This window comes from Paramormyrops kingsleyae, chromosome 5 (assembly GCF_048594095.1).
Source record: "Paramormyrops kingsleyae isolate MSU_618 chromosome 5, PKINGS_0.4, whole genome shotgun sequence".
NCBI lineage: Eukaryota > Metazoa > Chordata > Actinopteri > Osteoglossiformes > Mormyridae > Paramormyrops > Paramormyrops kingsleyae.
Genome location: NC_132801.1, coordinates 22,357,397 through 22,370,690, shown reverse-complemented (window position 1 = coordinate 22,370,690; position 13,294 = coordinate 22,357,397). Strand labels below are relative to the sequence as shown.

At 52.8% G+C, this 13,294-nt stretch overlaps 1 protein-coding gene across 8 annotated transcripts in view; it reads right to left on the bottom strand.

Moving 5' to 3' along the window:
• LOC111856782 (protein TANC2-like) overlaps positions 1–13,294 on the bottom strand; it is a 171,436-nt gene that overhangs the window by 75,925 nt on the left and 82,217 nt on the right. The window lies entirely within an intron of this gene.

The following is a 13,294-nucleotide window of genomic DNA, read 5'->3' as shown; positions in this document are numbered from 1 at the left end:
TAAATTATTTGCCTTTTTCATGCTCTTCAGCTTATCCACTTGAAATCTCACAGATTTTCTGAGATACATTACTTTTCCATGTATTGATCTTTGTCTTGTATTGATCTTTATCTGAAGTTTGCCAATTCAGTATCTTTAAGAAATATTTAACTTTCCTAATTTTGTCTTTACTTTTCTTCTTTATAATGTCCACTCTGCTATCTGCCACATAGTACATTTTTTTAATCTTTATTTTGAACAGATTTCCTTCAGGTTTATACTGAATGTCTCCTCAGGTTCTCTGTCAAACATCAAATTAGTTTTTAACGTTTCCTTGACGGCGATGGGTAATTCCAGGTCATTCCCTGGAATCTTTTGCCTTCACGCAGAGCTTGAACATAAGCAGTTCATGATGTCTTTGATATTTGAGTTGTGCTCTTCCATAAACTGGCACTGTGAATGTGGTCTATTCTGTGAGCTGATGTAAATGCAACAATCGCATTGGCAATGTCAGCGTCATTGAATTTGCAGGAGCTAATTAGTCGTCTGCAGCTCCAGTCCATCCTGACTCTGAAACTAGTTCTGTGTTGGAAATACGGACATAGACCGTGGAAGTCTTAGGCATAACTTAAACCGGTGTCTTTCAATCCGGTCTTTGGGGACTAGCTTCTGATTTTCTTTTCTGGAATTGTATCCTCAAAAGATTTTGATCCATCTGCTTCAGAAGCATCAGTCAAACTCTAAAGAAGCTTTAGCTCTTCTTCAATATCACACTGAGGTCATTCCAACCTGACAGACCCATCTACCAGCTCACTTCTAGTGCTGATCCCATCCAAAAAATAACACCTTAAAAAGGTGACAGAGCTGAGCCTGAAGGGCACAAAAGGGCAGAGACAGAGCATCACGGAGCCTGGCACACAAAGAGGATGCCAGCCATCAGCCGGGACAGCAGGAACATGGTGAACAGGAGCGGCGCTGAAGGAGTCACCACAGCCTGCACCGGATAACAGACTGCGGGGAACGTCACTCCGTCTCCACCACAGCCTGCACCGGATAACAGACTGCGGGGAACGTCACTCCGTCTCCACCACAGCCTGCACCGGATAACAGACTGCGGGGAACGTCACTCCGTCTCCACCACAGCCTGCACCGGATAACAGACTGCGGGGAACGTCACTCCGTCTCCACCACAGCCTGCACCGGGTAACAGACTGCGGGGAACGTCACTCCGTCTCCACCACAGCCTGCACCGGATAACAGACTGCGGGGAACGTCACTCCGTCTCCACCACAGCCTGCACCGGGTAACAGACTGCGGGGAACGTCACTCCGTCTCCACCACAGCCTGCACCGGATAACAGACTGCGGGGAACGTCACTCCGTCTCCACCACAGCCTGCACCGGATAACAGACTGCGGGGAACGTCACTCCGTCTCCACCACAGCCTGCACCGGATAACAGACTGCGGGGAACGTCACTCCGTCTCCACCACAGCCTGCACCGGATAACAGACTGCGGGGAACGTCACTCCGTCTCCACCACAGCCTGCACCGGATAACAGACTGCGGGGAACGTCACTCCGTCTCCACCACAGCCTGCACCGGATAACAGACTGCGGGGAACGTCACTCCGTCTCCACCACAGCCTGCACCGGATAACAGACTGCGGGGAACGTCACTCCGTCTCCACCACAGCCTGCACCGGATAACAGACTGCGGGGAACGTCACTCCGTCTCCACCACAGCCTGCACCGGATAACAGACTGCGGGGAACGTCACTCCGTCTCTACCACAGCCTGCACCGGATAACAGACTGCGGGGAACGTCATTCCGTCTCCACCACAGCCTGCACCAGATAACAGAGTGAAGTTCCCCGCAGTCTGTCTCCACCACAGCCTGCACCGGATAACAGACTGCGGGGAACGTCACTCCGTCTCCACCACAGCCTGCACCGGATAACAGACTGCGGGGAACGTCACTCCGTCTCCACCACAGCCTGCACCGGATAACAGACTGCGGGGAACGTCACTCCGTCTCTACCACAGCCTGCACCGGATAACAGACTGCGGGGAACGTCATTCCGTCTCCACCACAGCCTGCACCAGATAACAGAGTGAAGTTCCCCGCAATCTGTCTCCACCACAGCCTGCACCGGATAACAGACTGCGGGGAACGTCACTCCGTCTCCACCACAGCCTGCACCGGATAACAGACTGCGGGGAACGTCACTCCGTCTCCACCACAGCCTGCACCGGATAACAGACTGCGGGGAACGTCACTCCGTCTCCACCACAGCCTGCACCGGATAACAGACTGCGGGGAACGTCACTCCGTCTCCACCACAGCCTGCAACGGATAACAGACTGCGGGGAACGTCACTCCGTCTCCACCACAGCCTGCACCGGATAACAGACTGCGGGGAACGTCACTCCGTCTCCACCACAGCCTGCACCGGATAACAGACTGCGGGGAACGTCACTCCGTCTCCACCACAGCCTGCACCGGATAACAGACTGCGGGGAACGTCACTCCGTCTCCACCACAGCCTGCACCGGATAACAGACTGCGGGGAACGTCACTCCGTCTCCACCACAGCCTGCACCGGATAACAGACTGCGGGGAACGTCACTCCGTCTCCACCACAGCCTGCACCGGATAACAGACTGCGGGGAACGTCACTCCGTCTCTACCACAGCCTGCACCGGATAACAGACTGCGGGGAACGTCATTCCGTCTCCACCACAGCCTGCACCAGATAACAGAGTGAAGTTCCCCGCAGTCTGTCTCCACCACAGCCTGCACCGGATAACAGACTGCGGGGAACGTCACTCCGTCTCCACCACAGCCTGCACCGGATAACAGACTGCGGGGAACGTCACTCCGTCTCCACCACAGCCTGCACCGGATAACAGACTGCGGGGAACGTCACTCCGTCTCTACCACAGCCTGCACCGGATAACAGACTGCGGGGAACGTCATTCCGTCTCCACCACAGCCTGCACCAGATAACAGAGTGAAGTTCCCCGCAATCTGTCTCCACCACAGCCTGCACCGGATAACAGACTGCGGGGAACGTCACTCCGTCTCCACCACAGCCTGCACCGGATAACAGACTGCGGGGAACGTCACTCCGTCTCCACCACAGCCTGCACCGGATAACAGACTGCGGGGAACGTCACTCCGTCTCCACCACAGCCTGCACCAGATAACAGAGTGAAGTTCCCCGCAGTCTGTCTCCACCACAGCCTGCACCGGATAACAGACTGCGGGGAACGTCACTCTGTCTCCACCACTTTCAGCATAATCAGGCTTTCAAAAGCACTTCCACAAAATACATGTCATGTCCAACGGTAACATCTCCATATGCATAATAACTGAACATACTTTAGGATCTAAAATGTCAGGTAAAGCAAAAGCATCTTCCTGAGGGTCGGCGGCTGCTGGTCGGATTTAGGCGTATTGGCCACACCGGCAGAATCAGACTGAGATGAAGCAGCTGTTCAGGATGACCTCAGCTTCCCTCCCCAGAATTTTCCCTGCCCCTCATCGATCTTCCGTGGCTCAGGAACACAAAGCCCCCCACTCACAGAGTGCAGTCGGACTGTGGGATGATCAGTGCCCTCAGAGGTTGATTGTGAGTCAGTCATTGCCCCTCCCACCCCAAGCACTCCACATAGAATCAGCTGAATCAGACCAGGAGCACCAGACGCTCGTACTACCCTGGGGGGGGGGGGGGGGGGGGGGGTGCCCTCGATCAGACCTCAATGCCCCAGGGAAGACGATGATGATCAGTTTCCTATGACAGTGATGCAGCAGGGACCATGTGAGTGCAGCGCTGAACGTCTCATTGGCCATCTGCCACACGCCCACCTGCGTCTAGCCCCAGATAAACCAATGGATGCGGCATCAGCTCTTCCAGCCATAATCACTGCCATCGCACCTTCCTCAGCCGTCTTTAGATCGCCGTTAAACCCACATTCTCCAGAAGGCCCGCAAATCACTGCCACACACCCCCCGGTTCAGCAGCACAGTCTGTGCAGCAGAGGTCTACAGAAGGGGGCGGGGTGTAATTGCATTGGTCAAGCTGACCTGGTGAGCAAAACTTTCATTCGCAGGGATATCTAACAAGTCGGCACGGAGACCGACTTGTGAGATATCCCACACACACACACCCACACCACACACACAAATACACACACTAGCTGCCGCAATGACGGGTAGCCAATGCCTCATTTTTCAAAGTGCTGATTCCTTCTGACCCCCCACAGGGCTGAGAGCTCCTCTTCCATATAAGGCCAGAAGTGCTTCACCCCCCCGCCCCCCCCCGGCTATACACGGCTGCCCGATACAGATGAAGTTATTTGGCCACAAAACATGGTGAATTCAATCAAGTCATGTCAATGCCTATACCTGAAAGATTTAGTTATGGTTTAAAAATGTTGTCACACGGAGTCTTATGACTGGGTATTTGAACCAGAGATTGCCACACGATGACTGTGATGTCACACCTACTAATTTGACTGCATTGTATTTTGCATCATCACTGGCCCTAAGCACGTGACAAAGACACATTAACGCACATTCATAACTACTGTTCTTCAAAAGCAACCATGGAGAGGAAGTCTTGTAAAAGCTGGGAAAAACGTCACATTTTCCTGTCAGTCAGATATTAAAAGGCTAAATCAGCGGTTTTTACCAGTGCGGAGGAAAAACATTTGTCTTCGAAGGCATCACAGGCAGGTTTTTAATGACGCCAGAAACCGTGAGCTGACAGCAAGCACATCTGCAGCTGGGACGCAGCGGTTGTCGAGCAAGCGGACACACGTGAATATTCCTATCATTTAAAAACGAATGGCCACGCCCCTTCGTGTCAAGACAGCGAAAGGTGATATTCCAGGGAGCAAGTGAAGGATAAAAGTGAATAAAGGAGTTATTAGCCAGGCTTTGACAATACAGAGCCTGTCCTGTGGCAGCTGGGCTCTAAGAGAGGCGAAACACACAAACAAGAGGCATTATAAGAGAATAAAGAGACAGTTACAGCTTAAACTCGGCAGAAAGATTCCCTCCCGCAAAGAAACCCGCTTCTGTAACTCCTCATCCAAGCCAGTGATAATGCCACTTGAAACCGGTGGGGGTGGTAGAAGCATCGGGACGCCATGGCAACATAACAAAGTTGCAGGAACACCGGGGGGGCTCACACACCAGCCGCAGAGCAGTTATCGGTGGCGGGGGGTGGCTGGTATCCCTGGGTAACCATCTTACCTGGCGAGCGGGTAAATCGCGGTACTTGTGGGCTTGTGCTTCACTCATCTCCGGCTTACTGAAACCAAGCAGGACCAGAACCATAAGATCTCCCCATAAGACTTCAAGGCTAAGGCTAGGAAGTCAGAACCAAACACTCAGACATGCTCCTTACATGTGAACCACTGACACTGCAGGAGATGCAGCACTGACACCGGGGAAGCATAGTGCCCCCTGCAGGACTAACATATTAAGTGTCCGCTAAATTACGGCCCTCCCACCTCACACAAAGCTCCGCCCCCACACCATATGCCCCTCCTCCTTCTGCCTCAGGAAAGCTGAGGCACCGACTTCCCACTAGGGATGGGAATTGGTAAGAATTTATTGATACCAGTGCCATTATCGATTCTGCTTATCGATCTGGTTCTTTATCGATTACCTTATTGATTTATGACCCAATTTTCTATGATATAATAAGTACACCTAGACAGGTTTTCAGCATCAATACAACTGCTTTATTATCTGAAATCCCAAACAGAATACTGCCTACAGGTCAATGACTTCAGTGCAGTAAGACCAGCAGCTACACAACTGTGACCAGCACGTCTGAGCCTGTCTATTGCTCCATCACTGTGTATTAAATTATAATGCACCTTTTCTAATTTAATCAATATGCACCTGCCGGCATCGATAAAGGATAAGCTCAGAGGCATACGATTCCAATGCTTTGGAAAATTTGGAACCGGCCCTCATGTGACACTGGTTCTCAATTTCCATCCCTACTTCCCACCGATGTGACTGGGGGTCAGTCGTCCTACCATGCACCCTAGAAGACATTCCCCAGCATTGCACGCCAAGGCCACAGCCACCCCCACCCCTCTCTACGCCAAGGAAATGCAAAGGTGCCCAAACAAACACACAAGTATCACCGAACCAAGCAGGTATCACCAGAAATGTCCCAGTTGGACATTCTGAGTCAAAACATTTTGCCGAGGATTGACTGAGATCTATGGGCAACACAGCACCTGTCTCTCCATCCACCAATGACCATTGGGTGACCTTCAGTTTTGAAAGTCACTGGTGGTGAAAGGGTGGTAGCGGTTCTGAGACATAACACATCGTGAAGATGCACCATGAGAAGTAAATATGTGTGAATTCCCAAAAGAAAAGAAAAGAAAACATCAAAACGATTCCATAAGTAGAAACCCCTGCAGCCACTCTGGCTCACATAAATAAAGTTAGTGGCAGAGGGAACCCCCCCCCCCCCCCCGCCAGTAAAGGCCCAGCTGAGAGGCCAGTGCTCTGTCAGCCACAGGAAGAATCCAACTAAAGCAGCAAAAGGGAAGACAACAGTGCACTTCACACCTGCCAAGAACACTCAAGTTTTATGTGCTATAAACCCACAGACAAGAAGCCCCTTTGAGGTATTCAAAGCCTTGTTGGTCGGAAGAGGGGGCTGCGTTTTAATTACACTGTGGGAGCACACTGGTCCGCTGTCACCACAGCACCGCCTGGCACACATGACAGGAAGTGCCAGTTTGAATGATTCACCATTCCGGTAAATCGGGCCATGGTGCAGTAATGGTCTGCACATTAGCACTGAGCTAACAGTGATGGCCCAAGCATTAGCGTCATGCTAACAGTGACAGCCAGCACGTTAGAGATGTGCTAAAAGTGACAGCCTGCACATTATCATCATGCTAACAGTGATGGCATGCATGTTAGCGTCATGCTAACTGTGTCGGTCCGCACATCAGTGTTGTGCTAACAGTGATGGCACGCATGTTAGCGTCATGCTAACTGTGTCGGTCCGCACATCAGTGTTGTGCTAACAGTGATGGCATGCATGTTAGAGTCATGCTAACTGTGTCGGTCCGCACATCAGTGTTGTGCTAACAGTGATGGCATGCATGTTAGCGTCATGCTAACTGTGTAGGTCCGCACATCAGTGTTGTGCTAACAGTGATGGCACTTGGAGCTGTCGCTAGGTAATAAAGTGCCTCAACCCAAAGGCTGCTCACTCAGTTAATGCTGAAAGATTTGACTGAGAGCTTGTAATGGTCTGCTCCTTTTAGATGGAAGGTCAGTCTTGCTAGCACTCAGACTCAAAGAATGACTAAACCGATCAGAGTCCCGCCTGGGAGTCTCTAATCCCTGTCACTGACACCCATCCATCGCCACCCCCCCAGACCAAGATCAGGCCACCAGCCCATAATGCCTCCATCTCTTGTGCTATACATTCTGGTCATGGTGGGTGGGTGATTTACCCAATTGTGGGGCCCTCCCAACCTCAAAGGATGGGTTGCACTGATGCATCGCACAGTGACAACAATGGGAGTAGAAGACGGTCGACTGCTTGGGAAGCCACGCCCCTTCAGGGTCCCGGCAGCCGCTGGGACACATCAGGAACAGACAACCAGGTATCATGCTGTCTGTCTCAAGGACATGGCAGATGTACAAATTCGGAATCCGAGGGGTTAATCAAAAACCCTGCTGACACTCAGCGAAAAAAAAAAACACTTTCAGAAATTACATAAAGGCAACAAACAGCTGAAAGCTTTGGGCACAAGCGTACTTTCCAAATGCAGCAGGCTGGGTGACAGTGAGGCGCGGCGGACAGCGCCGGCCGCTCAGTGTGGGCGGCGTGAGAGCCACTCAAAGGGCACAAACACAGGGGTGTGTAACCGAGGGCAGGACGGCGGGAAGGGCGTTGGCGGGGAACGGCGTTGGCGGGAAGGGCGTTGGCGGGGAACGGCAGCGGAGTGCCCTGCCCATCTGGCGGCCATGCTGGAACGGTAATCAAGCCTGGCTGGATAGCGGCTGGAAACAGAGCCGGGGGTCAGCACCCACCTTTAGAGCGCACTTCTATTTGGGGGGGGGATTATAATTAATCTGACACCTAGAGGGAGACCTGAGTATCTGCGGGGGCTCTCCACCCACATTAGTGCACTGGACAATGGGGGGGGGGGGGGGGGGGGGCAGGGAGAGAGGTGGGAGAGAGAGAAAGATGGGGGAGACGGAGTGATGGTGGGTGACTGGTGCGAGGGGGGGAATTGAAGGGAGCAGAGTCACATGGGTGGTGCCCCCCCCCCCAAATGATGAGGTGGAGCCACCTGTACTGCTCCCCCATGTACTCGTGATGGCCCATGGAGTAAGAGACAGTGCTGTTCGGGGGGGGGGGGGGGAGGCTAATGGGGCCTGGGGGCGTGTGGGGGTGTGGTGGAGGCGGCATGGAGGGTGATGGACCGAACTCGCATGAGCCGCATGGTGAAATCCACGGGCCCGCCTTCTGACTGGGAGCTGGGGGGCCGCCGATCAGGTCGCGCTGAGTAACCGGGGGACAACAAGCATGACGGGGGCATGGAGAGGACGCTGCTGTGTGCAAAGTTACCTTCAGGAAGGCAGACGCATCATTCCCAGAGGACACCAGGAATAGGCGAGAAATCCCACGTGGGGGTGGCATGGTGTACGGGTTTGGGGGGGGGCACACAGACACACGCTGAAAAGCCCAGTTACGGGAAAAAGAGAGTAGGCGTAGGCGACCCGCAGGGGTCAGCAGCAGCAGCGCATGAGGATGAATGTTCCGGAAAGTTCTGGGGGGGGGGTCGATGATGTCATCAGTGCTGCGTCACCGTGGTGAAAAAACAGCGGCAGTGTGGGCAGGAGGCTGACTGGCTGGGCGAGCAGCTCCCTGTGCGTCCGCGTGCGTCTGCAAGCGCCTGCGTGCGTCCGCGTGCGTCTGCAAGCGCCTGTGTGCGTCTGCAAGTTTCACCGTCTTCCGGGGGACGCAGCTACGTAAAAGGACCCATGTGGCGGAATAGGAAAAGAGCAATAAACACTCCAACAATTAAAGACTTCCCTCCTTTTTAATATTCTGCTCCATTAGTAACCTGGAGTTCTGAATTTTAATTAAGAAAACATTACATCGGATGAACACAGTGACACGAACACACAAAGAAGAAACAAGAGCGACGATTAGGACGAGAGGACAGCACGGAACAGAACAAAAAAAAAAAACGAATCTGATTTTAAAATAAAACCTCACTTCTGAATAAAACATGAAACTCTCAGTGATGTATTTACACAGTCTTCTGAATGAAGCAGAAACACCTTCCAAAATGCAAGTGGAACGTTCTGGAAACAGGAGGCCACACGCAAGCAAGGTTCCCGTGTCCCTCCAGTCAGTGACTCCGAAAGTCGAAGCACTTAGTCATCGGGGAGTGCGGCTGTCAGCAAACCTCGCTTACACACCGCAAATGGTACTGAGGACTCAGCAGAACACTCAATATCTCACCCGACCTCTGCGATTACGGCTGGAGCGGAGGCTGCATAGACTTCCTGTTCTGGGCTGTTCCACTGGCTCGCATTCGTTGCAGCGGCCAGCAGGTGGAGCAGCAGCTAAAGATGAACATTGATCCCGTAAGAGACCAGAGTGAGTCATAAAACACCCAGATGCACAAACGAGTAGAAACGACGGCTTTTGAGGCGAGAGTGTCAGCAGCTTAAATGAGCCGAGCATCTCAGAAGCGGCGCGGTCTTCAGAAGCCGCCCTCTCCAGCCGTCCTTAAGCACTTGGGGGTGTCTCATGCATAAGAGACTGGGAAGTCCACAGTGACCGCAGACAGCCAGATATGCAATCAGCAGAGAGAGCCTGGCAGTCAGCAACCCCTCAGTGCGGGCACCCTGCTAAATTAGGGCCCCCATCGGCAAGATTGCCCTCGAGTTGTGAGCCGGATGATTTTCTGGTTGATTCCGAGGGGGAGAGGAGTGGTCTTGGGTCCTTGGGATGAAAAACTTGGAAGACAGAAATCAGGATCTTTCAACACCAAGAACAGGCAGGGTCAAGAGGTGAGACTGGTGCCCGGGGCGCCCTGAATCTCGGCACACGCCAAACGCCGCGAGGGTGAAGCGGGCTCATCACAGCAGCTCAGAACCCCACGCCAGCCGCAGCCCAAACATGGCAGGAAAACTTGGGAAGCCGTTGGGCCACCACTGTCACAGGTGGGGAGACAAATGGAGCCCCCTACAGACTGTCCACAGAATGACATGGACAGTGCCCAGCATGGACAGTGCCCACCAGCATCTCTCTCAATGGTGTGAGGTTGTTAGACGCCACCTAATTGGCTGGACCCGATCACAAGGCTTGACGGGCCTGAGTCTGGCAGTGATGGGAAAGGAACCGGGCCGTGGGTCGCCCATGAAGGAGGGAAGGAAAGGAAATAAATTACCACTGAAGAAACAGTCTATTGAGACTTTAATGTCGTGATTTGCATCGCATCTGAACACTTTCATGTCACCACAGGTCCATGGTTTTTAACTAGCTAAGGGAACTGCATTTTTGCACATTAAATTTAAGACAACAGCCATGTGGTGCATTATAAAACAACACAAGCCGACAGACTGGTGTCGCTCGCTGCCTGGCTGGATTCGGGCCGATGTGGACCAGCGCCAATCCACCAAGCCCTACATGGTGAGTCCCCAGTCACCAACCGAAACTGGCGATACCCCAGCACCCCCTGCCCCCGCCGGGATAAAGATTCCCCATGTATTTAGAAACACAAGTGCAAAAAAACGAAGCCCCAGTGCTGTCAGAGGGCGGGGGGGGGGGGGGGCGCTGAGATGGCGGGGGGGGCTGAGATGGCATGGGCATGAGCATCAGCGGGATGGAGGTGTCGGTGGGACAGGAAGAGAGAATGCAGCACAGACTCCCCGACCCCCACCCACAGTAGGACAGCTGAGAAGCACTGTGCTCCCCCCACCCCATGTGGGCAGAGGGGCCGTGCTCCCCACTGGGAAGCTCTCTAAAATGCTGTCTCTCACACACACACACACACACAGTCGTGTAATCATATCTTTTTGGGGACCGCTCATTCATTTCTATGGGAAAAATGCTAACGCTAACTATGACAACCTTAACCCCTACCCAGCCCTAACCATAACCATAAGCAACCAAGCAAAATACAAGAGTATTTGCATTTTTGTTTTTTTCATGGCAGTCATGGATTTTTATAAAATAGAGTTTTCCCATATGAAACTGGTCAGCAAAAGGTAAAAAAAAAATGTGTATTCATCACGCTGTGGGGACATTTGGTCCCCACAAGGTAAGGTATACCTGGACTACACACACACACACACACACACACACACACACGCACGCAAGCATATATAAACACACACACACACACGTATATATAAATACAGACACACACACACACATGCACTCGCTGACAGGCTGCAAGAGATTTATCAAACCAAACTGCCTTATGTCTGAAGTACCTCATGGACCAGAGAGCCTCAGAGGACTGGCACTGCATACTGCGGCCTAAACAGGACCGGTCCCTTGTTTCAGCAGTTCTGCTGGACTTAAGGTCCAAATGAGTAAGTCATACTGGACTCGCCTCTCCTCAGCCCGCGAAAGTCAGCAGCCAGCAACACGAAAGTCACCAAGCGGCAGGGATGAGGGAAAATGCTACAAAAGAGCGCCGCCCTGGAGGCCGACTCGATCCAACACTTCAGGGATCCAGCTCAGGGAGGCACCATCCAGCTATTGCGATGATGTGAGCTTCCAGAAGTCCCTCTGCTCCACCTTCCAGCCCCACACGTCATCCTCCACCTCTGAAGACACAGGTTCGGCACGTCCCTCTCCGTGGAACCCGCATGTTCTTCGCGGGCCTCTCTCTCCACGGGCTGGGCCACCTCCCGCGTACGCACACACCCACTGAAAGCGGCGGCACGCGGTGAGGGGCTCCGGATCCTCGCCGACCTTACCTGGCTAAATAAAGGATGCCTTTGAAAGGACACCGAACCAGGCCAGGCTTCTGGATCGGGAGCTCGGGCCGACACCAGAGCCAGCGGGCCCCCGATCCGATGCCTCCTGATTAATTATTCAGGTCTGCAGCCTGACTGATGGTGGAAGAGAGCCAGATGGACCCAGGTCGACCCGAGGAACTCTCGCTTACTTAATCTCCACGTCCCCCCAGACGGGTAGATAATGCTCATTAGGTGAACTACTGTTTTTTTTAAATCACAGAACTGGATCACAGGAGCCAGACGCATAACACACATAAATCAGGATAAACAATAGGGACACTGTAACACAGATGCTAATGGTCAACAGAATCATTTACAATGTTACCGATTGCTCCTGACCCATTATCAGTCTCCACATTCATTTCAAACAGAAGTGCAAGAATACCGACCTCTTCCACCTGTTTGTAGTGTCAAAAACAAGTCCTCTGCTCTGTATTCATATCCCGTGTGACCGGCAGTAACACGCAGAAATTTCTGAGTTGTTCAGCCACCTTCAGCTGCTGGTGAATAACAGCAGCCCAGCCCTGACCTATCTTTTACTGTCCATCCATCTTCCAACAGCTTACCCTGGTCAGGGTCACTGGGGGGGGGGGGGGGGGGGGGGGCTGGAGTCTATTCCAGGAAGCATGAAGAGCAGGGCTGGTGTGCACCCTGGGCAGGACGCCAGCCCTTCGCAGGGCACGCACATACACACGCATGCACACACACGCACACACACACGAACGCACGCAAGCACACACGCACAAAATCACACTTGATGAGCAATTCAGAGACACCACTAATCCTCACAGCGTGTCTTTGGCCTGTGAGAGGCAGCGAAGGCAGTTGGAGGAAACCCACGCAGCCCGGGAGAGAACAGACACACACACACAGACACACAGACACACAGACACACACACACAAGGTGGACGCAGCATCCCAGTGATCAAACTGTAGTGTAAAGTGACAGTGCTCTTTCCCCCCCATAACTAGTTTAACCAGTTAAATGATCACTGTAGAGGATCCCTGGGTTATTCCTGGGTTATTCCTGGGTTATTCCCTGCCTTGCACCTGTAGCTTCTGCATAGGACAAGAAAGTACAAAAAATGAATGAATGGATGGATGGATGGATGGATGGGTGCAGGGGATCCTTTTCTTTGTCATTGCCTGGGACTGGCATAACATTACAGAAAATTGCAGCTTCCTTTCAAACAGCAAGTCATGGGAAAGCAACCCTGATTCTCATCAACGAGGGGCAGATCCCCACCCCCCCCGGGCAGATCACCA